The 25,987-nt window shown below is 37.4% G+C and overlaps 1 protein-coding gene and 1 long non-coding RNA gene across 4 annotated transcripts in view; one reads left to right on the forward strand and one right to left on the reverse strand.

Annotated features, from left to right (window-relative positions):
* SNTG1 (syntrophin gamma 1) overlaps positions 1 to 25,630 on the reverse strand; it is an 836,056-nt gene extending 810,426 nt beyond the window's left edge. For 2 of the 3 annotated variants that reach the window (XM_076005316.1, XM_076005315.1), the window contains exon 1: positions 24,517 to 25,630. The gene's annotated coding sequence lies outside the window, so the exon portion shown is untranslated. The remainder of the gene's footprint in view (positions 1 to 24,516) is intronic. The other variant, XM_076005314.1, reaches the window with a different exon arrangement.
* On the forward strand, positions 8,355 to 24,553 carry LOC105885254 (uncharacterized). The gene is made up of 3 exons (XR_001160577.3): positions 8,355 to 8,432; positions 23,068 to 23,170; positions 24,468 to 24,553. It is a non-coding gene; the product is annotated as an uncharacterized LOC105885254 (long non-coding RNA).
* Positions 25,631 to 25,987: the final 357 nt, after the last annotated feature.

Below are 25,987 nucleotides of genomic sequence, written 5' to 3' on the forward strand. Positions count from 1 at the left end.
ACTCAAGAGACACGGGGCAGGAATTTGACATGCAAAAATAAAGTGTAGTACATGGCGTTTTATTAAGTGGCATTTATTGTGTGTCTACTAAGGGGTCAAAGACAAAGGGCTCTTAAAGGTCTGTGATAGGACCATATGTTGTGGGACTCTATTATTCAATTACACTATTCATTGACAACTGGCTATAAATAGACTATAGATGATGCTCTAATGTTTGAAACAATTAAAGAGATTCTCACATGTACTAGTAATAACAGAAACACAAATGCAAAAGCCAACATGTTAATTTACACTTATCAGAATGATAAAATTAAAGAGTAGATTATGCCAAAGTTTATCCAGAATGTGAGAGAATAGAAATCCTCATATACCAGTGGTAAGAATATGAATTCCTATGGCCATTCTGGAAAGCAGTCTACAATACTAAATGAAGCATCTGATCCAGCAAACCCATAACTCAGTAGGAGACAAAACAGAGTTTACTCCACTGCTATGCATAGTATCCGGTAATTCAAAACAACCTAGGGGACCCACTTCTAGGAGATGGACAGATAAAATGTGGACAGCCACCACCATGGAATACTATGAAACACTTAGGAGTACTGAGCTATAGGTTCATAAACAACATGGCAAGAGCTTAACCAAACACATCACTCAAGGAAAAAAGTGATAAATAGAACAAAATTTATAACACAATACAATTTGTATAAATTTTTAACATGTGTAAACTATGTTATCTATTTTACAATGATATTATCATGTTGAAAAAAACATCAAACACTTGTTATGAAGACCAAGAAATAATGAAGAATGAGAGAGAGAGAGAGAGAGAGAGAGAGAGAGAGAGAGAGAAACGGAGAGGGGGGTTCCATCAAATGAATGTTTGGCACTGGCGAGAAAGCACAACCGTTACTTTGAAACCTGTTGGTGTAGTCAAGATTTTCATCTTGAGTGTCCAACTTAATAAACATGCACCATGTGGCTCATCTGTAAAATAATGGGGATGATCTTTGTTATCTACCGTCTAGGATTCCTGCACAGATTAAATTAGCTATAACATGCAAAGCACTTAGCACATGTTGAGCTGATCTTGTCAGTTTGGAACATACCATGAGGAAGGACCATGTAAGAGATTAGAGAGACAAGTGGGCTCAGCTTTGGAACAGCTCCGCAAGTCACACCAAGGGGTTACACCGTCTGAGGGGCAGCCAATAGAGTCTGATAGACAAGGGTAGAAAAAGAGTAGGATTCGTGATTTAGGAAACAAGACTGAAAGTGGCATGGATTTGAAAGGAGTCAGGAGACCAATGATGAGGCCAAGGTGAAGGATAAAGATGAGGCGGAATTTCGGGCTGATCACTGACAGGCTCTGGAAGAGGGGGAGAGGCAGTCAGTGACTATGCCGAAGGGATTAGCTCGTGGATCCTGCTGGAGGAACGTTTCACAATCTGAGGAACACCATCGAGAAGAGAGGGAGGCAGTAAAGGAGAGAGAGAAGTGGAAAGAGAAGAGGACACACAGCCTTCAAGAGAGCTGAACAACTCTCAGAAAAGAAATGTAAAATCAGAGTCTAAAAACATCACACTTTGCTTTCAGTTGCTATTTTTCATATGTCCTCTCTACCTATGGCTTCCGTTGTCATTACTTGTTGGAAAAGCCTGGCCATTTGTCCTACAGTTTCCACGTTCTGGATACAGCCACAGAATCCCAGTGGTGGTGTTTAACGTGCTCCGCTGACCGGGGTGTCCTGCCAAACCACAGGCAGATCTAGGGCAGCGCCACCCGCAGAAATGTGCTGCGAGCCGCCTTAAAAAAGTGCAAATACACAGGCAAAATTAATTTTGCAACAGCTTTGCTGAGGATGCTTCACACATGACAAACTATGTATATTTAATGTGCAGTTTGAAGCCATCACCACAATCAAGACACGAGTTTCAACGAGCCCTTTGCCATCCATTCCCTCCCATCCCTGCTTCTCCTGCCTCCGGGCAACTCCTGAACTGCTTCCTGTCACCAGGTTAGCTCGTACTTTGTAGAGCTTTATGTGATTGGAATCGTATAATGTGCACTCTTTCTTTGGCATAAAGCTGGTGAAATCATCCAGGTGGATGCATGTATCAATGGCTATATCAATATTTAACTGCTGCTTATTACTGAAAATTATTTCCTTGTATGGATAAGCCAGTTTGCCATTCACCTATTGATGGATGTTTGGGTTGTTTCTAATTTTGACTAGATAATGGTGCTGTGAACATTGTGTACAGAAAAAAAAAGAAAAGTGATGAAATAGAATGACTAAGTGGAAGGAAAAATGTTATATAAATAGTGACACATTTTTGCAAATTAGAGAAATGGCATATTGTAAAAAAGCATAAATAGTGTCAAAATGAATTTGTGAAAGGAAGCATTGTTTATATTTTTCATTCTCAAAAGTATTTATATTTTTATCACTTTACTATAGCCAATTTGGCAATTTATATTTTAATTATCAAACATGTAAATGATACTTCTAAAATTGCAAGATGTATAATGGTTCTTAAAATAATATTAAGCTCACTATAAAATGAACTCATAGTAACAATAGGGAATTTGTAGCTATAGGACTTTGCTATTTTCAGCACACAGAATTTTCAATGCAAATAATTACAGGAGCCATATATAAAAAATAAAAAAATGTTCCTTTTATCTATATCAAGTTTTAAATTTATTTTTTAAAGGCATTAATTTAGTTGACATAATTTTGGTCAACTCTATTAATGGCCCTCACTCCTATACTAAGCCCTTTAGATTATATCCGCTAGTTCACAATGACCCCTAGGTCCATGCATTTTACAGAGTCGACCAGGGCCAACTACTAAGTCTATTTGGTCCATTCTACTTAGGATTCTTTTCAGTGTTCATAAATATTTTTTAGTTTCAACTCTAATTAGTTTTAATAGGATTCACTGCCATATAATCCATTAGTCCCTTCAATCTACAAATGGCAAAGTCCGCTGCTATCTGTGTCAGAGGGAAGATCACAGACCCTGTGGCGGGCATTCAAGAAACAGAAAAGGCACAGCCATACACACCCCATCATCCAATAGAGGAAATGAGGGGAGAATGAAGACGGAATAAAAAACTGAAAGACAGAAAGCGAACACATCTGCTAGGCTCTCGGATGGACCGCAGTGCTGGGCTTGCAGTGGCCAGGGCTGGGGAGCTCTGGCTGGCGTCCCTGGGCCAGCGCTGCAGGCTGGGAACAGACAACTGTGCCAAGAGACAGGACAGCACAGGAGAGGAGCCACGGCCGACAGTTCATCAGCCTGGGTCCTGCAGACCTTGTTTCAGCTGTGTTTGCTGTCTTGACTGAGAAGGGGGAGCCAGCATGCGTTTGGATAGAGCTGCTTCTCGGGCTGCATGATTTTTTCCTTGTCTCAGGTCTCCTTCCCCACTTCTTCCAGTGACCTCGAATGTGCCACAGGTAAAACTCTTCCAGAGCATCTCTGCGCCATCGTAGGCCTGAACTTAACGCCAAAATTCAGTTATGGATTTGGGGGCCCATCATGAGGGGAATAGTACTGGGGTCCCCGAAAACATGTTCGAAGTCCTAATTTCGATAGACTGCTGTCCAAATACTTCTCATGTAATCAGAACACACTGGAAAGCCTTAACACACACACACACACACACACACACACACACACACGTGTGCACACATGTTTCTGTGTGGCTGCTCTCTCACTCTACGGAGAAGGTTAAGATTTAGCAAGTCTGGAAGAGGGTCTTGAATCCACACTTTTAAACGCTTCCTACAACTGCTTGGCCAGTTTTTTCAACCAATGATGTAAACAACAACTTTTTGTACTTTCCTCAACTTTTATGGTACTGGATGGTATGAAATTACTAATGGTAAATAAGGATTAACATTGATTCATCATGTTTTCTCACAAAGATAAATAATAATGTTTCTTTTTGAAACATGTTTGACATTTTCCCCGAAAGGTACAAAAAGGAGCAATTCCTTTTTTTCTACACTCTTCACATGCATAAACAAATATGTTGCTGTTATATTTGCACTGCATTTTTGGTGAAGTGTCATATGACCTATGGACATAATCATGACAATGACAATTATTGTGTTTATTTTGCCAACATTTCACTTTCCAGAGAAGACATTATCTTTAAACGTACATTTTAGTGAATAATTCAGTCCTACCTTCTCCCTGAGGTCTCTTCCACCCTCACATCCATCTTTACTTTCTCTACTGTAGCATTTAGCACTTTCTCCTTAGATCAGTCATGTAATATTTAAATGAAATTTTACTCAAATCTTCATGAATTGCCTAATTTGCAAATACCATTCTATTATTCTGTTCCCCAAAGAAGTTCTACATGATAATATGACAAAAAACTATACGATTGATGGAGAGATATATCTGTATGGTATACATGACCAGGAAAGATATTTGCTGTAAGGAAAGTTATGCGTCATCGGGAAACGTATCCATGTAAGTAAGGTATACCTGATAAAGACTAGAGAATGACAGCCAAATTCAGATTGATGTGTTGGGTAGCAGCCACTCACTAAATAAGAGACTTGTTCCCACACACTGGTCTCATAGATTGCACCATTCACTGTCTCAAAATATTCAATTTCTGTTATAAATATATTGAACTACAGAAAAAAGTAAAGATCTTGTATATAAATTTCTATGTTTTTCATATTTATGCCTTTTCTCTTTCCCAAATAATTTCTAACCTAAGCAGAGACCATAAATATGTATTGGCGTCCCTGTCAAACCTCCAAAACTCAGTGTAGGAAGTTACCAATAATATTCATCACGTGAATTAATAAGTCTTAAATAAGGCTGAATAAAATTGAATGGGCTCACACTTGCCTATTTCAAAACTTAGTACAAAGATGCAATAATAAGATTGTGTGGTAGTGGGATGAGAATAGATATCTACATCAATGAAATAAAGTTAAGAGCTCAAAAAGAAACCCTTATAACTATGGCCAGTTGGTTTTCAGTGGAGTGCCAAGATCATTCAGTGAGAATAAATAGGCTCTTCAACAAATGGTGCTGAGACAGTTGGAAATCCACTTGCAATAAACAAACAAGCAAATAAACAAACAAACAAATAAATAAAGTTGGCTCCTACAACATGGCATCTACAAAAGTTTACTCAGAATGGATCAAAGACCTAAGTATAGCTAAAACTGTAAAATTCATGGAAGAAAATATAGCATAAATCTTGAGATCTCATTTAGGCAATAATTTCTTAGATGTGACACCAAAATCACAGGGATCAAAAATATCATTAGGTAAATGCAAATGTAAACCACAATGAAACCACTTCATGCCCACTAGGATGGCTATGATCAAAAAGACAGACAATAACAAGTGCTGGTTAGGAAGTGGAAAAAATCAGAGTCTTCATACATTGTAGGTGGGAATTTAAAATTGTGCAGCTGCTTTGGAAGAGTTTGCAGGCCCTCAAATCTTAATCATAATGGTGACCCATATAAGCCAGAATTGCATTACTATGTATATATCCAGGAAAAGAGAAAACATGTATACACATAAAAACTTGTACATGGATGTTAATAAAAAGCTGTCTTCATAATAGTCAAAAAGTGGGAACGCCAAAATGTTTACCCATTGCTAAATGGATAAATACGATGTTTCAAAATAATACAATGGAACATTATTCATCTAGGAAAATGAATAAAGCACTTATGCATGCTGCAATATTAACAAATCTTGCCAACATGCTAAGTGAAACAAGCTCATCACATTAGAACACAGATTTTAAGAATGCATTTATGTGATGTGAAATGTCCATAAACGGGAAATCCGTAGAGACAGAAAGTATATTAGTGTTTGCCAAGGGCTGGGAGAAGAGGAGAACAGGGAGTGACTGCTAATGGGACAGTTTCTTTTAGGGGTCTAGAAATAACTTGAAATTAGGCAGTAGCAATGGTTGTGCAGCCTTGTAAGTGAACTGAAAACCACTAAATTTTACACTTTAAAAGGGTAAATACTATGGGAATTATATCTCAATTTATTTTTTAAAAACAATGGGAAGCAAAGAAATTGTCAATAAATCTAAAGAAATTCTGATTTCTTAAAGGCAATAATGATTAATTTGAGATGTATCAAAGCTTTGTGTAACCTAATACAACACTGGACATCAATTATGAAAGATAACAATATTAACAAATAGTAAATCTAGGTGAAGATTTTATACGTGTTCATTGTACTGTTCTTTCAGTTTTCTCTAAGATTGATATTTTTCAAATAAAAAATTAGGAGAAAAGTGAATAGAATTACCTTAAACAGCAGAGTAAAAATTATATGTTAATTGTCTTTACAATTGTAGACATTTACTCACTCAATAGAGTTTGTGAGTACCTACTATGTGGCAGACAAAGTAGTGAAGACAACACAGAAAATGAGTAGGTTCCAGGTAAAAAGTGACCTGCCCGCATGGTCGATGTCCCTTCCATGATGTGGATCGGGGCTTCATCAAACAGGGAGAGTGAGGGACAAGACTTTTTGTGTTGTTTTGACTTTTTCAATTATATTAATTTATTTTTCTTTAATTATAAAAATTTGTGTGTGCAAAAGGTGTAAAATATATGTGTATACTTTAACTTTTCTTTTGGAAAAGCTAGCAACTAGTGATGACTATCCAAATCAAGATAATGAATTGCCAGAATCCAGAAGCCTCCCTCCTTCCCCTGAGAATGCCCCATTCTAACACTGGTGCTACTCATTTTCTATGCATCCAAAAACAGTATTATTCTGCCAGTTTGGAACCTTCATTTGAATGGAATCATAATGTATTGTTTTCCTTTTGCATGTTGTTGTTTTCACTCAATATTGTGATTATGAGATGCATTCCCAGTGAGCATGTAGCAGTGAATCTCTCACTTCCATTGATAGATTCATGCCATTATTTGTTTGTTAGTTTGTTTATAAACTTCTAGGCTATTTTTGCTTGGATTTTTATAAACTATGTTGCTATGAACTTTATCTACATTCAGCTGTGTATGGGCAAGAGTTTCTTCAGAATAACTAAGACCAATCTGTTTTCAAAGTGTGTAACAATTTATACTCTCACCTGCAATGTAAGAATTCCTGTTCCTCTGCGTTTTCATTAAAGCTTATTAGAGTTAGTATTTGTAAGTTCTGCCCACCTGGTTTTATGGTTTCAATTGGTATTTCCATGATTATCAATAAGGTCAAGAATATTTCCAATAGGAGCCATTTGCAGAGCCTCTTTGGTGAAGGGTACTGTAAAGTCTTTTAACATTTCTTTCTTTGTTGATTGTCTCTGTTTCTCTTATTGCTTTATGTAAATTTACTTTTTGATTCTTCTTAATTGTTATATGATAGTAAAAAGTATGTATTTTATATGTGTGATTTCTACAGATATGTTACCATATATATTGTTGACATCTAAAAGTAAGATTTTTTTTGAATATTCCTATTGTATTTAGCACCTTTTCAGAGTGTTCTTGTTAATTTTAATATCTTATCTATCAATTTGGGGAGCTTTTCTATGTTCAAATATTGAAGAAGAATGGCAGGTGTTTTTGTATTCCTTTTTAACCAGAAAAGTGTTTTTCATTTGTTGCTGTTTTTATTCCACTTACTGTGCTGAAAAAGACCTCTAGTGCAGCATGGAATGGAAGTGGTAATACTGGTGCCTTTCTTTTGCTCCTGATTTCAAATAGAAATATTCCAATATATAAAAACTAAGAATGATGATTTCTGTAACACATATATACATAAAGATTCATCAGAATAAAGAAGTCTCCTTTTATTTCAAGATTGCTAGATTTCTTGGAGATTTTATTATGAATTTAAATATGTGATGTTAGTAAAAGCCTGTCTATTGAGAAGGTAACACGATTTGTTCCTCACAGTCTAGTGATGGTGCAAATTGCTTTGTTATTTTTCTCATATAATACTCTTACCTTACTGGTATAAATATAATAAAGTCATGAGGAATGACTGTTTTTAATATTCCTAGATATAGTTTGCTAATATCTTATATTTTGGTTTGTATTCCTTTGGTTTGAGGTTTTCTGTCTCCTCATAAGATGCTTTGTTAAATGAACTAAAACAAAGGACTGAATTGTCCAACAAGACACTCATGATTCAGGGATCTCCCCCAGTGTTGAACTTCGCTGAAAATGTTGACGACTCCTGTAATCAAGACTCCAGGTACCACCTTCCTGCCTCAAGCACTCCCTAGCCTGTGCAGTGCAGGCATCCAGGGGGGGTGCACCGATTACCTCACAAAACATCTCTATTTCATAGCCCAGAAAGTTCTACAGCTCCCATGACGTTCTTCAAAGAGCCTTAGTGAGAACTCTCATCCTAGCAGACGTCCTTGACCAGGAGGCCAGCTACCTGCAAATTGATGAAGCGATTAGAGTGAGTGATAAGCCTTTATTATGTCCTGGGGAGAGGAGTGAGTCACATGGTCACTGCTTTAATTCTTTCCTCCAAGTGAATTAAATTTTTCTAGGAATTTATAAGTTGCAAATAAAATTTCCAACATATTGACAGAAAGTGATTCATAATATACTATTAGCTGTTTAATGAATTTTATGCTCAGTAGATATCCCCGTTTTACTCCCTTTATTAATTTTTATACCTGCCTTATCCTTGATATCCTACCATAGGTTGTCCATTTATAAGTCTATTGAAGAACCAATCTTTTCTTTGTTAAGTTTTCCACCTGTTTGCATTTGTTTTCATTAATTACATTCTTATATTAACTATGGCCTTTTTTCTACTTCCATTGTGATTGTTTTTATATTTCTTTAAACCTTTTAACATGGATGCTTAGTTTGGTTATTTTTATTCTTTGTTCCTTTCTAAAAACCTACTTAAAGTTAGAAAATTACTTTTAACTCATCTATATCAAATATTTTCTAATATTCTCTAAGATTTATTTTTTGATTTTTCTATTGTGGAAAAAGTGTTTCTTAATTTACAAACATATGGAAATTTTCTAGTTTGTAAAAGACTTCAATAGACTTAATTTTAATTTTTTTATTTTTCATTTTTTATTGTTAATTAAAAGAAAAATAGTTGCATAGAATGCAATCTGTTCTAGAACTATAAGTGGACTTTTTAGTACATAACATTTCAAATATCAAAGTAAATGGTAAACATACAAATAAGGAAAAGTTAACAAACCTCCCATGAACAGTTTAGTATTTTAAATCATAAAATAATCTCCATAAGGCACAACTTGCATGTGATTTGCAATGCGGTCCATGTGGCTTATCAAAGGTCTCACGTGAACAACTCAACTGCAGCCTAACAAATAATTTAAAAATGTGGTCCAAAAAATATCCAGATCAAATATTTAGTCAAAATAATCTCCTTTACTCAAACTACTTTTTGAATTAAAGCTTTCATTTACATCTTTACCTCCATTCCATCCCTTCCCTATAACTCTCACCCCTGAAAGAAAGTTTCAAAATGTACATTGATGATATAAATATAAATGCGTCTTATGAAGCATCAAATTAAGCTTCTTCTTTCTTCAAGTTTCTCCTCTGCCTAGGAATCTGCTGGGTTTCTGAACCAAGGCCAGATATGTAAGTCACCCCACACACCAAAACCTGTCATTTCTGCTCTGCTGAGGAATGGAGAAACAGCCCCCAACCTCTTACACCCATACAGTGGTAATTGTTCACTGCTGCTGAGTGTAGCAGTCACCAGAAAATACACCCAGTCTTCCAGGTAACCTCAGTGTACTTTAGGAAATGAAATATTACCTAGAAGCAATTGTACATAGATTGGCTGTTTTATAAAAAAAATTTAAATAACAGCAGCGTTAAACTTAGTGACTTGACACTGACGTGATCAATACCACCTCACACTCAGAATTCTGCCTTTCACATCATCAACACAGTGATAAACTGCTATAAAAGTGACTTTGCTACAAGACACTATTTTGTACAGCAGTTTTATGTCCACAGCAAAACTGAGCGAAAAATACAGAGCTCCCATACCGCCCCCACCCCCACCCCTACAACCTCCCCCACTGTCTGCGTCTAACACCAGAGTGGCCCATTGGCTCCAGCTGATGAACCTCCATGGACACATTATCACCCAACGTCCGCAGCTCACAATAGGGTTTACTCTCGGTGTCGTGCATTCTATGGGTTTGGACAATTGTATAACGACTTGTATCCACCATACAGAGTAGTTTCATTGCCTTGAAAATCCTCATGCTCTGCCTATTTATCCCTTCCTCCTCTTAGCCTCTGGCCACCACTGACTTTGTTACTGTTTCCCTAGTTTTCCCTTTTCCAGAATGTGATATAGTTGGAATTGTACACTATGTAGTCTTTTCAGATTAGCTTCTTTCACTTAGTAACATATATATGATATCCTTCCATGTCATTTTATGGCTTGATAACTAATTTCCTGAGCTTAATAGTATTCCTTTGGATGTACCAGAGTTTCTTTATCCATTCATCCACTGAAGGACAGCTTAGTTGCTTCCAAGTTTGGCATGATGAACAAAGCTGCTGTAAATATTATGGTGCAGGTTTTCTGTAGACACAAGTTTTCAATTCATTTCAATAACTAACAAGGAACCTGACTGCACAATTGTATGGTAAGAGTATGTTCAGTATTACAAGAAACTGATGAACTGTCTTCCTACATGCTTCTACCATTTTGCATTCCCACCAGCAATAAATAAGAGCCCCTGTTTCTCCACAAACCTTGTCAGTATTTGGTATTTTCAGTGTTTTAGGTTTTGGCCATTCTAATTTTCTGAATTTTTTTTGAGACAAAATCTCCTGTAGTGGAGTAATCATAGTTCACTGTAACCTCAAACTCCTGGGCTCAAGGAATCCTCCTGCCTCAGCCTCCCGAGTAGCTGGGACTACAGACCCACGCCACCACTCAAGGCTAATTTTTTTCTATTTTTAGTAGAGATGGTCTCGCTCTTGCTCAGGCTGGTATCAAACTCCTTAGTTCAAGCGATCCTCCAACCTCAGCCTCCCAGAATGCTAGGGTTACAGGTGTGAGCCACCGTACCCAACCTAATTTTCTAAATTTTTTGGTGAGTAGTGGTGTCTTGCTGTTGTTTTAATGTGCAACCCTCTAATGACACAGGGTGTTTTTACATCTTTTCATATGCATATTTGCCATCTGTATATCTTCTTTGTGTGTGGACTTTACTGAATTGTTTAAATTTTGTAATGAGCCCTAGAAAATTATGATTGTTTTATACTTATTACATATCAGAAACTAGTGCTCAAAGATTAAAAGTAGTATAAAACCAGTATTCATCAGTGAAAAGCCAGAGTTTAAAACTTAGTATGACTTTAAATCCTTCGTTCTGTCTGGCTTCTTGCCTGCCTTCTAAATATCTGTCATTAACGCATCCTGCTAAATATTCAAGAGTGGGTCATGCTGGGTCTCTAGTACTGCATAACACACAACTTGTATGTGAATGTCCATGGCGCCTGGATTCACAGTAGTCCCAAACTGAACACAACCCAAATGTCCTTCAACCACAGAATGAGCAAACAAACTGTTAGATTCATACCACAAAATACTATTAAACAATTAAAAAGAATAAACTACTGACACACACAACAACCAGAGTTCTCAAGAGCATTACTCTAAGTGCAAAAAAAAAAAAAAGTTGATCTCAGATATTATACACCATAAGATTCCATTTATGTAACATACTCAAAATGACACAATTATTAAAATAGAGAATAGATCAGTGGTTTCTGGGGAAGTTGCATGTGGGTCACACTATAAATGACAGGAAAAAAAGTTCTTTTGTGGTGATAAAACAGTGTGTTTCTTAATTGTGATGATGATTATACAAATCTAAACATGAAATAAATTACACAGAACTACACACACATGCAAATGAGTTCAGGTAAAAACTGATAAAATTTAAACAAGGCTATAGACTATTTGACAGCATTGTACCAATATCAATCCCAGTTTTGGTATTATACTATAATTACGTAAGATGTGACCATCGGGGGCACTGGATGAAGGTTTATAAGAAATTATCTCTGCAACTTCCTCTGAGTTTATAGTTATTTTAAAATAAAAGGTTTAAGAAAAATAATTGCCTACATAGAGCATTGCTATACATTGCTGCATCTATGATGGAAATTCAACAATGCTTGCCTGAGACTTGGAGGACTTACAACTCACCTCTTCACTGGTTTCTCAATGTCCTGTGTTGCTCACTTACTCTCTATGAACTTTGGTTCCATTACATATTATTCAATTTCCCTTTACCATTCTTGAAGTATCATGCTGAAATATACCGTAATTTATAGTTCTATCTCAATTCATTCATGAATTAAACTTGAAACGTATAACAAATTGCAGACATTTTCTGATGGTCAGTTTCCTAACCTGATAATCTGTGAGTACATTTCCAGTTTTAATTTGTCCTGACATCATGATTCTAAAATAACCTTGCTTTGCTTCATTAGACTCCAACCTTCATGAGTTTTTAAAGCACATCTATACTGCATCATTCTGCATGCTGAGGTGGCCTAAAAATACTTGCACAAACAGGAAGTGGTGAATTATTAGCTGGGTTTGCCTCTGTTCATCAGTATTCTGGCTACTTGGCATTAAAATTTAAGAGTCTTGGCAATACCAGCAAAACAAGTGTTGAACACAGATTTTCTAACAAACATTTTTTTCTCTGCAAAGCACATTCACCTTCCTTTGTGAAGGACTACATAATTAAAATGGCTGAAATAGTGTATCTTCAGGTATTACACATGAACCTTATTTTGTAATTCTATATATTATTGAAATTTAAGAGTGTTTCAGCTTTGTAACTTTATCAGTTATATATCCAATATTTTTAGGCTTAGGAGAGCTAGTTGACATACTAATCTTAGTCATTAAAATTTAAGCTGCCTTGAATTTTCCTTCAAGATATCCTAGAAAATTATAAAACCACTGGTATTACAGGAACACATTTATTGGAGGTTTAACAATTCAATATATAGATCTAATGATGCTCTTTAATGTCTTGATTCAGTATTATCTGTTAGACATTTATTGCTAATTCACTTTATAACATACTTTATTAAAATTCATTAAAACCAGCAGCTGCATCCCATAATCATTTCCTAAATATAAAGACAGCGTTTATAAATGATCTCCTTGTTCAAAACACTGCCATACAGCTCACAAACTCTTTGTTGAAAGGCAGAGAGCCTTTATTCTTTACAAAAAGAAATGCTAAGTAATTCATCAGATGCCAAACCTTTTTTTTTCCTGCTTATTGGACTTGTTCCAAGTGCTCAAATTCCATGTTCATTAGGAATAGTTATAGTCTGAGATTGATGCTCAAAACTTTCATCTATTTGCCATCTTGCTCCTAGGATTCTGTCTCTTAATTCATATGTATCTTTGATAAATTTGAAAAGGCTCAGTAATGTAGCTCACTGAAGTGAAGCTCATGTGCAAACATTCTGGAACTATACATTGAAGGAAGAGACTATTTCATTTGGAGTTTTGTTAATTGTGTTCAGGAAAAAATAGCCTACTGAAGGATTTATATGCTTATAAAAATATTTATATGCTTATAAAAATGTAAATGATTTCTAGGTATCATTTAATAAATTACTCAACTATTATACTTATTTTATCCATATCTGCCCCCTCAAAATTTTTCAGGAAATAAAAGTTGCATAAGATTTAAAGAAATTTTATTTTTGAAAAAAACACATTGAATTATATGTAATAGATTGAATTATATGTAATAGAATTGCTTATTTCTCAAAACAATTTCACTCATTCATAACCATGACTGGTAAATCTTTAGCATTTGTCAATATTTTTGACAATATTCCCTAAAAACAATGTATTTGAGATATTTGAGATTCATTCAGTAGAATAGTATGAATAGTATTCAGTAGAATAGTATGTAATATGTACGCATTTAATGCTTAAAATACGATCCATAGGTAAAAGAAAAAAAGTCTTAAGAAAAAATTTCCATTTGAAATTCTGGATATTCCTGATAGAATATGAACAGCAACAGGAGATATTAATAATTAATAAAGTAGACATGATCACTACTACAATTACCAGGAAGTTTATAGAGAATCATAAGAAGGGTTATAAGCAAAAAGAGTTACATTTAGTAGGTTCATTTACATCTAAGTAATTGATTTTTTTTAATTGGCAGGAAATAAATGACCCTATTTCACAAACAGGGCCAGGATGAAAATAGCCGATGGTCACCACATGAAACATAAAGGAGTTGATTATTTCACAAAGAGCACTTTTATACAAATCTATGAGCAGATCATTCCTGGTGACCATGGGTTACTAACTTGCTTGTTATTGCCAAGTACGCAGGCGATGATATAGGAATTCCATCCAGATAACAGCTGATGGAATTACCTGCATTTTTCAAGGGTAGGTCCTCTCATCTCCCGCACCCACCCTCCATCCTCCATGGTGGTAAGTAAGCACCTCCTCAGCCTTCCTGGCTTGTCCTCAGAGAGAGTCAGCGACTCCATGCTCCAGGGTGACTCCTTGCAAAAGCTCCCATCCTGCTCTAAACTGTCTGAGGAGGGAATAAATGGCCCACTGTCTGGTGGTACATTAACTCCTGTGGGTTGCTGCAGAGCCTTTTAGTGCACTGAAAGGTAATTTGCCACCAGGCACAATAGGGGTTTGGAAAACTTAATTGACCTCTAGAAAGTAGATAATTTACTCCTGCAGTACCAAGATAAAGCCAGGCAATTATCTGGAGAATTTGAGTGGTTTGAGAGAGAAATTTGAATATCAGACAAAAGCAAATTTTTGTTTGCCTGAACTCTGGGAAATTCCAGCTGTTTTGCTAGGACCTGCCTGGCCTGGTTGTCTTCTTGGTCACTCAGCCTCAGTGAGAGAGGGATCTGCAGACCTCTTGCACTCATTCTTCATCCTCAGAAATCCCTTATATTAATAGAAAAACATGAAAATTTTACACAAGATGAAAGACAGGACTAATACTTTAGATGAGAATATAATAGAATATAATAAAAAAGACATTATTATTTGAGATTAACATCAGCCTTTCAAGTGAAGCCGACACTATGTTACATGTTACCAGTAGGAAAAAGTTAATTTGCCAGAGGTTAAAACAAACCTGAATAATTACTGAATATTTTATGTATATTTTACATGATCACTTAAAAATGAAAATATGACTAGCTGGAGAAAACAAAATGTTAAACAGATCTCTTCCCAAGTAGTATGTGTATCTTTTAGGTTGACTATACTCTAAATTATAATTTCTCTTGCCAGAGCCCCATCATTAGATCATTAGACGGAACTGATCCAGCGCAACAAAGCATTCACACGGCCCGAAGCGCAGTGTCGTGAAATGCTGCCGGAGGCTGTGGACTGGCAGTGGCAGGGTAGACAACAGGTGGCACCAGCAGCAGCCCTGCACTGCCTTTCCCCTGCCCTCACAAATCTCCACCACTCCCCACCACCTCTCAGAACGAATGTGGTCTTTCCATCGTCCCCTACTTGATCTGTTCCTGAGGATCTGACAGTCTGAAGATTACGACAACCATTTTTAAGAAACTGTTCTAAGATTCCCCAAGTTCCACTTTTGAGCAAATCCAAAAGCATCTCAAATCTTCATTCCTTCGCTGCTGTGCAGGGTCAATACTATTAACCATTTTTTTTTGTTAGAACTCTCTGTGCTTTCCCTTGTACTTTTCCTTTACATTTTTCTAAGTACTGTTTTATGACCCTCCTTCCTTCCTTTATGTTCTTTCTATGTGAGTATGTATGTGCACTGGCTTTCGTTCACTCTCTCAGATAGCTGATAAATTTTCATACCTTCAGCAATAATCTCCATTTTGATAACTCTAAGTTGCATATGTCAGGTTTTACTCTTTTCCTGAAAATAGTTCCTTCACCTGCCATTTGGCTGTTACCCCCTTTCACTGTCCATTCGATATGTCCCGAGTCTGATGTTGCACCTTTCCTTCCAAAGGGGACCATTTTAAATTTATAGAACACTTTAGCATTTACCCAGCAAGTGACAAACACATCATATCATTTTGTCTCCTTCTCTTGATTCTTGTTCTATTCATTAGTGGCATCACTGGCATCTGATTACCTAGTTTTAACTGACTCATTCTAATCTTCACACTGTTAGGTCCAGCTCTCATCACGCCTAATCAGGATTCTGAAACAGAATTACCCTACACCTCCACGACTCACTGACTCTCCTAAAATATGACTTGTGATTATACTGTTCAGAAACATTCCTTTTGTATAAGATTAAGGTCAAGATAATACATGAGCCTCTCAAGATCCTTGGAAGTCTAAACCCTTCCAAATGCTTAGCAAAAACTAAATCAGTAAAACCCAGGTTCAGTCTTTTGGTTGGTTGGTTGGTTGTTTATGACAATCTGAAGTAAGGAAAGTATGAAATGGGTGGAATAAGCAGAGAAGTTCCTCCCAAATACCTATAAAGAGTGAAATGTATTAAATATTGACCCCAAATCATAATTTTGACTTAATCTATAGAGAATCTGGACCTCAATTATCTCATTTGCAAAACTGGAATGAAAGCAATCAGCTTCCCAGTCCTGCTGTGAGAATCACATGAGATGCCCTAAAGTGTGACTGGAAACATCACTGATGTCATACCAAATGCTAGGGAACAACACTATGGATGAAAACTAAACCAGGAGGGGTTAAGTTCTCTTGAATGTATTTGTTCTGCTCTATGAACAGTTGATACAGCAATGAAATGCCCTAACTCTAACTTCAAGAAACGTTCCAGATATTTACTGTTATAGAAAGAAAACACAAAATAAGAAATAAAAATAAATTGATTAAGTGGATAATGAGTTAATTTTATCTTTCTCTAATCACTTAAAAATATTTTTAAGTAGATAAAATTATGTGCTTGGAGAGAAAAGGGAACAGCCTTTTTGTGAAATTAATGAATTAGACAAACAACCGTAATCTGACCGGCTCTGACTCTGAATGTGTACTGGTGAGTTAGATCGTGGTTGTGCATCTGTAAGCAGCAGTGTAAAGTGCAGGCAACTAGATTAATCTGCTTTTAGGAGTTTCACTTCTTCAAGATTACAATCAAATCAGAAAAACAAAAGGTAACTAGTCTAGCTAAACTGGAGTAGTCTTACTATATGATAAATAAGGAAATATTATTTAAAACTCTTAAAAAATTACCAAATGCAGAATAAAAAACTATTCAGGAAGAAGTACTTTTGTTCCCATTGACGTCTTGCTCCATTTGGGTGTATTTTTTCATGTTAATCTTTTTTAATAAGCAAGTAAAAGAATACCCACAAAGCTCTGGGGTCACACTGAAGGTCACACTGTGAACTTTCACCATAAGATGATCTTTCCTTAGAAGAGAAAGCTGTCAGGAGACAATAAACCAGTGAGCCCACTTTTGCTGAGCATTCCACCAACAATAACATATTACATGACTTAGAAATCTTTAACAGATTCTTCAATAGTATTGTAGCTTACAATTGTTCTTTCCTATGACAGTATCCACCTTCGGCTGGAAACAATGCCATGGCAGTCACTTAAGATGCCTCCTCAGTCAATGAGGTCCCCACAGAGCCTACTGTGCTTCAAGATCCAGATGTGTGTGTCACATTCCCTTAGCCAGGCCTCCGTACATTTGCTGCGAGTATTGAGGAAGGTAGCTGGATTTGGAAAAGAAACAACCTAGACCTAGAACCAATGAGGAAGGCTGTGTGTGTGTGTGTGTGTGTGTGAGAGAGAGAGAGAGAGAGAGAGAGAGAGAGAGAGAGAGAGAGAGAAAGAGAGAGAGAGAAGAGAGAGAGAGAGAGAGAGAGAGAGAGAGAGAGAAGAAGAAGAAGAAGAAGAGAGACAGGCAAACTGATTATGTGGCCAAAATCTTCTTTGGAATAAAGACAACATTGAGAAATGCTGATGATAATATTTGAACACATGAATAAAACCATGTCCACTGTAGTTTACTGTTAAATGAGCCTTTAATTCTCGTGTGTGTGTGTGTGTGTGTGTGTGTGTGTATGTGTGTGTGTGTTTAGTTACTTACTTGGATTACACCACTTTGAGCTATGATTTTGTCACTTCTAACAAAAAGAACTGAAAATATGCAAATACCAATTAGGCAAATGAGCTCCTTTCTTCCATCAACCATGGTACAGCTGTTTTCCCCTTGACACAGTCACTATTAACAAGGATTACAAAGAAAGGAATCATGGAGGGTTGCCTAATATCAAGCCCAGAGCACAGTCTCTCCGTCCCTGTGCTTGTGCACTGTGTGGCGCGGCTGTACATACAACACTCCATTCGCCCCTAATGTAGACTCCAACAGAACATGCTATAATGCATGTTGTGATTTGCTGCTGAAAAAGTATAAATAACTTTCCAAAGAAATTATCTGTTTATTAAACACATCAGTGACTATAAAAACAGGACATTTGTAGTCTAGTGGAGGGGAGAATTTGCATTTAATAGATAATCAATAGCTTATCATTCCTTCTTAGTCTTAGTGCTAGTCAACGTCATCATCTGGGTTATTGCAGCTGTTGCATGTATGAGAGCCAAGAAAAACTGTAGCAGAAAGAGATGCGGGAATGACACTCATTATGGAATATTTTTGACCTTTGTTCCTACTGATTATATGGGCTATTTTTTCTACCACAATATTTTTGGCCATTCAAAAAAAAAATGGAGTATCTATTTCATCTCAACCACTCATTATTTTTTGAGATTTATTTCTTGTAAACTTCTAAAAGATATGAAGATGTGCCTTTTTGCCAAGTCATGGTTCATTCCTCCATTTTTAAATAAAAATAAAAAGGACCGGAAAAGAATTCTGATTATGTCAGTTTGGGTTTTTAATAATGCTACTGAAAGTGGAAAAGTAACAAGACACAGAACACACCCCATGTGCTGAGCTGAATCTAGCATGTAGTCCATTTTGTTCCATGCAAAATTAAAAATTAAATTAGGTAAAAATAGGTAGTGTTCACACAACACTCTATATTTTCAGTTCCCACGTCTGCCCCAGTGGAGACCGCATTTAGACCTGATGGCCAGCCTCACTCCCTGCGCCACTGACTGGCCGCGCTTGAACTTGCAATCTATGCAAAGACGTGTAGGTTTGAATAAGTAAACAGAAAACAGTCCAGGACAAAGTGTGAAGAAAAGAACTAGGTAGCAGTGAGCATATTATATTTGGAAGACAATATACAGCATGGGGCGAAATATCTGGAGAAATAATAAGAGCAATAGTTGACCAGAGGCATTGTTTGCGGACTGGTCTAATGAGCTGAGGAATAGCACTGACCAATGTTCACCAGCCATTCTACATGTCTTGTTGCATTAAGTGTTCCCAACGGGGTATTGAGGTAGGCATTTTCTTTTGTTTCATAAATAAGGAGACTCAGAAGTTTATACTCCTTGCCCAAGTTCGTATCAGTATGCTATTTCTATACCAGGATTCAAATTCAGGTCTAATTCTAAATCCCTTGTATGTTCCACCATAAGAGTATGGAAACATTTTCAAGAGGAATGCTATGAGGAAAGTGAAAGAAAAGTATTTGAGCTCAACTAAACCTATGGATTTTTGTTTGTTTTTTCATGGACACAATAACGATTCCCCAGCAGGACTAAGAAAACAGATGATCTATTAATTTACAGTAAAGTGGTTTATTCAAGATTACATGACCAATTGATGAAAAACCAAGTTGGACTCCAGATTTTGTACATAGCTGATGCATTTTAACCACGCGACACTCTTCTCTCATCTACATTCTTAAATTTTTTAATCTCAGGTATTTATTTCTCACCATGGCTATCTTTGAGAAGATTCAAGAGAATCCATTATTATTTTTTTATAATTTTATATAAGAAACACATTACTGTTAAAATTCTGGTACCATTTCTAAAAGATTCCTGTGCTCCATTCATTTTTTTTAGTGAATTAACAAACATTTATTCCTTTAAAAAATTAAATCTTGAGCTGAAATTTTGAGTGAATTACATTTGCTAAATGTAAATGTAGTTATAATTACTTCACAAATATTAATTTAAAAATACATGCAGGTATAGACATTAAATTTGATGAAGTGATAATTAGCCAGTATTTAAATCATTTGTTTTAATCATTCTTTTATTTTTTAAATAAACACTATTACTTTAGTTTTGCTGACAAACTGAAGAACAAATTCATGAAAATCGAAATGATATTCTGACATGTTGATTGTGTAGAATGTGCTGAATAAGCTTCACAATGATAATTCAGAAATAAAGTTCTTGGCCCCAAGACATTATTTTAATGACCTCTTACTCCATACTCTTTTCCATTTTCATTTATCTATTGGCTCTTTCCTTGACTTTTTTGTAAGAGATAACAAATTAAACAAAAAAATCAGAATTATATTACTATGTAATTATGTAATTTTTCATCTCTGGTACAGTCAAGCAGTTTAATCACAAAACTCTACTGCAAATGACTATAACACAAAACAGTAATTTATATTTTTAAGCATACTATCAGTATATTTTTAGTGTTAGTCCAGAAACCTATACAGATCAAATGTTAATAAATTATATTTGAGAAAATTATGGTCATTTTTAAAACTTGAACTGATAAAAGAAAATAGCAATAATATATTGCTTAATTTGAGATTTCCTGACGAAGTCTATGAATAGAATCTAGGCTTTGGACTAAGTCAAGACAATGCCTAACCAGCATTTCCAGGCTAGCCCCTTAGATCAGCCCCATGCTGTCCACATTTTACTCCATCCCCACCAGCCGGAAATCAAATCACAGTGTTTTCTGGATATGTTTGCAGATACTGAGTTTTAAAGTCTATTCAATCCTGTAAGTTTCCTTGTTAATATCAGCAATGTGGAATACTTATCTTCCTTTATAGACTAGAAAATTATGACACAAGGACAATGATGGATTCTTCCAAGGTCAAAATGAAAGCAGTTAAAGTGAACTCAGGTTATGTTTGACCAACTGTTGTAAAATGTGGTGTCAATTCTGAGTAATAAATATTTTTTATACCTGAGTACTGCTTGCACTGAAATATTTATACCATTAAGAGATATAAAGAAAATGACTGCTGAATTGTCAGGAAAATAGTATATTCCCTACCTATAATGAGAGCTCTTAAATGTGGGAGATGTGCCTGCCATACAGTAATTAACAGGAAAATTCTTGATGAATGAATGAACACTATTTGAAATTATTTATAATAACTCTCAGACATAGCACTTAAGTTTTCAAAACACTCTCAAAAGGACTGTATTTGAACTTGCTAAGATCCCACAAAGGAGATATCATTCATTCATCTCATGAATATTTAGGTGTCAACTCTATGTAAAAGATTGTCCCTTAATTAGCAGATAAAGTTTCTCCATTTTAGGGAAGGAAAATTAAATTTCAGTGGGTTAAGTGACTTGTACATGATCTTATGACTAGCAGTTCAATAATCCTGATCTTTTGACTGTCAAACAATCCCTGTTTTCCTACATCATGATGCATAACATGTTTTGTACTGCGGCATCTTATCTCTTTCAAGGCATGTTATGTATAACTCATTATGCTCAGCTAAACAGGAAGAAAACACCAAATAAATGTTTGAATCCTATTCTGTGACTCACTGTGTAGGTCTCTGGGCAGGTGAGATGACTGTAGGTATAATTTGTGGTTTATAATTTGCTTTTCTTCATTAGTAGAGTAATAGAACCAGGTGAGAAAGCAGGTTAACTGCCCAGAATTTACATATTTTAAATGGTGAAGAAAAAAAAAGCCAATTACCAAATTTTAAAAAGCCTTCTTTTCAGTAATAATCATCTCTTACTATTATTTTTTTAATAAATTTTTGTGATTGGTTCAAGCCCAAGCACAGAAATCCAAAGGCAAACTTTGGCCATTCAAATCCAACATGATTTCATGGTATCAATATTACGTTAGAATATTCAATCGATATTTAGATAGTCTACATAAAAAGTTATCCAAAAAGTATTTTTATAATATTTTCTAATTTAAAGATCCAGACCAGAATTCCCTTTCCCACTCTCCACACTCTATTTCTTGTTAAAGAAAAAAGGCAATTGAACAGATTCCAGGGCTGATTTTTAGTTACACTCTGGTCTTACATACACTTCACGTTGTCTTGGTTGTGTAACCCTATTTCACCTTTCCCTTTCAAGTCTCAGAGGTAAGCAACAGCCAAGGACACTTAGTCTTACTCAACAAAAATTTTTCCTTGTTTTTTTTTTTTAAGGGGATGAAGATGTTGAATTGTTGTGTCTGGTACTTTTACAACCTCCTATATCCTCTTTCCATAACAAAATAAAATGGCTATCAAGTCAAAAAGATTTCTTGAATGGGGTACAGATGTCCTTGAATAAGATACTGTTCTTTTTTTCTTTAAAGACAAGTGATTCTGTGCAAAATGAGGCTTGGCTTTCCACTACTCCCCCCCCCCCCCCTGTTTGTTTTGCAATTAAGAATTCGCATTTAGGTAGGTATTCACTTGATTTATAAAACTCTGTCTCAATGTAAGGACATTTCCTCAGAGATAAGGATTGACAAGGGCTTTCATAAACTTTCATGAGTTTGTAAGGGTGAATTAGAGTTATTTATTTCTGTGATTAAATCTCCAAAGGCATTAGACAACTGTAACTTTTACTTTGAGAGGTTTCAGCTACACATAGAGAAAGTCTGCCCCCTCTGCCACTAAGACAGGAACTGCGGCCACATTCCCGCAGGCAGGCTCCCTGGTGGAACACATCCTTTGCTTGCATTTTACGCACTACTGACAGGGGAAGTCCGTCTATGTTAATTAATTGTCAACCAAAACAATAGTCTAACAACTGTTTTAACTCTCTTAAAACATGCTTAAGTCTTCTACGTGGTAATTTGACTTCCATGTCTCTCTGACTGGGAAAAAAATAAATTGGATTATTAGGAGCACGTTGTAGGGTTTCTGGGAAGGAATCCAAATGGATGATATGTGTTTCTGTTCCTCAGATAATCATTTGTGACCGATGTAGGGCGATGGAGCCCCCAAGGAGCTCGGCGACATAAATGCCTCTGCTCCCTTTCTGCTTAGCAAGCAGGTCCATGGCAGCTGGTAAGTAACAGTTAAGAATGATTTTTCCTCTGAGAGTAATTGCTACTCTCAGCCAACACAAAACAAGGGGCTCTCACCCCACCAACGCTTACCATTGTAACTGCCTCAGATAATTTTTGTGTTAAAATTAAGGAGTATAGATATCCTTTGGAGATATTTTACTGCCATTTATAGGTGACCTATGAAATTAAAAGAAAAATCTAAAGAACTGTAATTTTTCAAAGGGGCAAACTCTTTTCACAGAGTTGGTTATGCATATACAATCACATATATTTACACTATTGTAAAATTCCATCCTTGCAAGTTAACACTCTCCACTGAACGGAATGTACTCAGTGGAATTGATCGAGTTCTTAGTGAAATGTCAGGCATAGGCTATAAATTTGTGTAACTGCTTTTACCCAGTGAACCCTTTTTATTAAGGCAGAATGCTTATCAAGGTCACTGTGAAAGATTGTAATTTAAAAGTTCCAGGGGAAGACTCCAGAAATAAGTATCAACAGAAAACAGATTTAATTAGCATTTTAAAGTTTATGGTATGTCAAGAACCTATTGGCCCCTTTCACTCTCTGGATCTCAGTGACAAATGTATTTTGTAGAACTAGTAAGTCAGAATGCTACTGAAATCCAGTTCTCCTAAAGAGGCACACTAAAGCTTTTCATTTTCTACCTTCTGCTGGATCTGGTTTGAGCAAGCAGTCTTGCGCTTTAAAAGGCTAGAAAGAGGATGCTAAGGAAAAATGTGTGTGTGTTTGTGGGTAAGATTCTACAGGTGTAGTTACACTTGGGGGTTGGAATGGTGAGAGGGGAACACAATGTGTATGTGTTTGTTCCCTGGCACAGTTAGCAAATTACAGCCATATACAACATATCATAAAGCATCGTCAAACCACCTCTAGTTTAACTTTTTGAGTCTTGCATACTATATAACAAAGACAAGATCACTTTTAACTGTGTGCAAAAGAGAATAAAATTCTCTTGCCAAACACCAGATTACATTAGTTCCAAAAACAGAAAAACAAACAAGATATACACAGATCCCAAAAGATATTAGATAAGCAACAAGAAAAGTGGTCAACTAAAAGTTTACCATAATTATGTAAGAAAACGTATATGTTATTTTTACTGTTCTTGACACATAAGGAACTTTGGAGATGTAAAATGTCTATTTTGTTAGGCAAGAGAGTTCCTAAAATCATGATCCAAGAACAATCATTTAAAAAACAAAATTGCTTGTCTTTTCCTTAATCCACAAGGAAAAATAACACTGTTTATGTCCCTTCTGTTAAATCTTCAGAGAAGTCATTAGAGTTGCAAAAAGAAGAAATAATATTATTATCACTTACCTGTCAAGTAGAGAAATTAGAAGACTTTTCGGTTTCTCTAAAGCAGAATTTTGAGGAGATCTCCAGCTTCCTCTGCAAAGCTACTTCCACAACAGCTGCAACCCACCGAAGAACATTCCGTTTATTTCAAGTGTGGGCCTTTGAGCATTTCGACCCTCACTGCACAGCCCATGATTTCGCAGAGCTGCTGAGAACTTCCACTTTACTCTTCCGCCCGCATTCCTCCCAGTCCCCCGTGGAAAAATGATCCTTGAAGTTGCTGCTTGGCGTCGGATCTGTGGAGCGAGCGTACTCCTCCCGGCCCCGTCGCCGGCGGAGCGGATGGCAGGGGACCCGAGGCCGGGTATTAGGAGGCGCCGCCTTTCAGCAGCGAGGAGCGGGGAGCACGGGGGCCCGCGGCGGCGACGGCGGCAGCGGCGACAGCAGCACCGCGGCGGCGGCCGTGAGGGCCCTGCGGCTGCAGCCGGCTCCGGAGACGCTGTCCATGCCCCTGGTGCTGAAGCAGGGGACTGGAACCCCGAGCCCAGCGCTTCCCTCCACCGGCGAATCCGAGCCGCTTCCTTCTCTTCCAGCCTTCCCCTCCTTCCCTCTGGTGGATTTATTTTTTGGTAGAGGTTAATTGTTTCTCCAAAATAATAGTCTCATGCTTATTTGGCAGCAACGTTTCCGGAAAGGGAGGAATCCGTGGGGGAAAGGCTCTGAGCCTCTCCTGACTTTTCGGTGGCCCCGAGCGAGTTTCCTAGCGCCGGGATGAACGGTGGCGCGCACACGCGCACGCGCGCGCGCGCAGAAGGGCAGAGACGGCGAGAGAAATCTCTCGGAAATCCGGAGCTTCTTTGGAAAGCTCTGGGTCTGTAATTACGTAAGATGAAAGGGGCTATTCTGAAATAGTCCGCAATCTTAATTACCATTAGAGGGAGCACGGTCACACTTCGAGACGCCCCACTCGAAATCCCTAGATTAGACGAAGCAGAGATTCCTGGGCTCTGCGCGCAGAAACGACAGGGTATTGTTAAAAAACAAAGAAAAAGACAGAGAATGAAATGATGAGACAGGAAAGAAGCAGCACCTGGGGCGCTACCTTGGCGAAGGCCGCCGGCCGGGAGGGGGTGGCCGCGGCGCGCGGGGCGTCCGCCGGGCGGCAGGGCCGCGGCTGCGCTCCGGGCGGTGCTCGCGTCGCCCACGCCGGCTCCGCGGGGGCAGGAAGCGGCGAATCTCGCGAAGGAGGCGGACGAACGCGCCAAGTCAGCGGGAGGGCTCGCCCGTCCCCACCCTCGTCAAGCCGGAGCCACGTCCAGTCCTCTCGGCCCTCTGCCTCGGTTTCCAGCCCATCCTTCCTCCGTCTGCCGCGCCGCCCTCGCCGCGCCGCTCCGGGTCGCGCCGTCCCCAGGCCTCGGCCCAGGCTCCGCGCCCCCGCGGCTCAGCGCGCCCGGCTTCCGCCTGCCCTGCCCTGCGCTCCGAGAGGGGAGCG

Source organism: Microcebus murinus, chromosome 7 (genome assembly GCF_040939455.1).
Source record: "Microcebus murinus isolate Inina chromosome 7, M.murinus_Inina_mat1.0, whole genome shotgun sequence".
NCBI lineage: Eukaryota > Metazoa > Chordata > Mammalia > Primates > Cheirogaleidae > Microcebus > Microcebus murinus.